The sequence below is a fragment of the Perna viridis genome, chromosome 12, assembly GCF_037379345.1.
Source record: "Perna viridis isolate PV_CMFRI_1.1 ecotype Kerala chromosome 12, ASM3737934v1, whole genome shotgun sequence".
Classification (NCBI taxonomy): domain Eukaryota; kingdom Metazoa; phylum Mollusca; class Bivalvia; order Mytilida; family Mytilidae; genus Perna; species Perna viridis.
Genome location: NC_142456.1, coordinates 29,353,186 through 29,354,892, shown reverse-complemented (window position 1 = coordinate 29,354,892; position 1,707 = coordinate 29,353,186).

The window sequence follows — 1,707 nt, the reverse complement described above, 5'->3', positions numbered from 1 at the left end:
ATACAAAATTTAGTACAAGCTCACACAGTGAAATCTGTCGTAACATAGATAACTTTAAGGACAATTCTGTTTGTGTTAAGCTTCTTCAAAATACTCTACTTCGCTACTTCTGTTTCCACCTGCACGAATATTTGACTACATGGTGTTTTAATCTCGAAAGAGAAGTCACATAGTCGATGTCCTGTTTTTTTTCGTCAGATTTTTCTGTGTAGTTTTCAGGATCGAGACCACGAACATTTTAAAAATGGGGTATAATCCTTAAATTATTAAAGAGGTACAGATATCATTTTATCATAATTGTGCTAAATTTAAACAAAATCCTGATTTACTACTATCTTTTTGAAAAATCTTTTTGTATTTTGTCTTTGTTGAATTAATGTTAGCATAAGCTTTTTTTTTTTTGTTTACATGATGTTCATTTGTATCCCTAAAATGTACGTCTCATTTGGAAGTGATTGCCTTTTTTACTATCCCCCTGCTGACATTTCCGTCAGTTGAGAAGAAGGATTCTATATGTTTAACTATAGTAGGAGTCACCAATATCACTTATGAAATGTGTGAATCTAAAAATAAGCTTAGTCCTTTAACATTTATGGTTCCCCTCCTGTAAAAGATACCTCCTCGTTGTCATGACATTCCATGACTGCATTTGGTTTTAAATTCAATAAGTATGTACTAAATTTTAAATATATTTACAAACACATTCATATGAATGATAAGTCAAGGTCACTTTCTATTATGCTCTACTTATTATCTCTTATTATATTTTAGTCCCACCACCACACTTGTTAATCCCGAAGTGGTATTATTTCAATGTGAATCCTGAAAAAGTCGAAAGATCTTCTGGAAATCCTCAATTCAAATTTATTATCAGAATACAATAGCATTAAAACCTATGATTTTATAACTATTTATACTTCTATGCCCAATGCACAGTTCAAATTCCGACTCAAAAAACATTATACATCGTTGTTACTACAAAAAGACGGTACACCTAGATACAAATATGTAGTTGTTGGTAGAGATTTCTAATACTTTGTAAAAAAAAATATTCCAAATAAAAATATACCGAAGATGTTTTCAAACTGCTGGAATTTTTGACCGACAACATATTTGTCCAGTGTGGTTGACGCGTTTTATAACAAAACCGTCGGCATTCCAATGGGAAAAAATCGTACTCCTCTAGTTCTTGACCTATTCCTTCGCTTATAAGGCTCTATAGCTGATCTGATCAAAAGAAGGAACATCCTTTAGATAAATCATTTAATCTCAGTTTCCGCTATATAGATGACCTGTTATTGTTAAACAATCCTAGTTTTGGGGATTTGATACATCGCATCTACACCAAAGAACTTGAGTTAAAGAATACTATAGACACTGTGAAGTCAGCTTCATATCTTGACCTACACTTATCATTGGGAACTCCACGCCTACAGGAGAGGTCCACGGTAATTTGATTTTACCCAGCGTGCCGTATCATCATTTAGGATGCAAAATGAGGATCAGCGGAAAATCCTTTATAAATTCGCTTTCGTGCATTTATATGATTATCTTCAATGCAGAAACATCCCTTGTCTATATTTAACTGACATATTTCCATCCAAAGTCATTTCATTGGTCAAAAAAATTAAGAATATTGTGAATGGAAATCTTCCAGCTTTATATTGATACCAAATACTACCCATAGGCCTTGAGGATTTTTGCCAT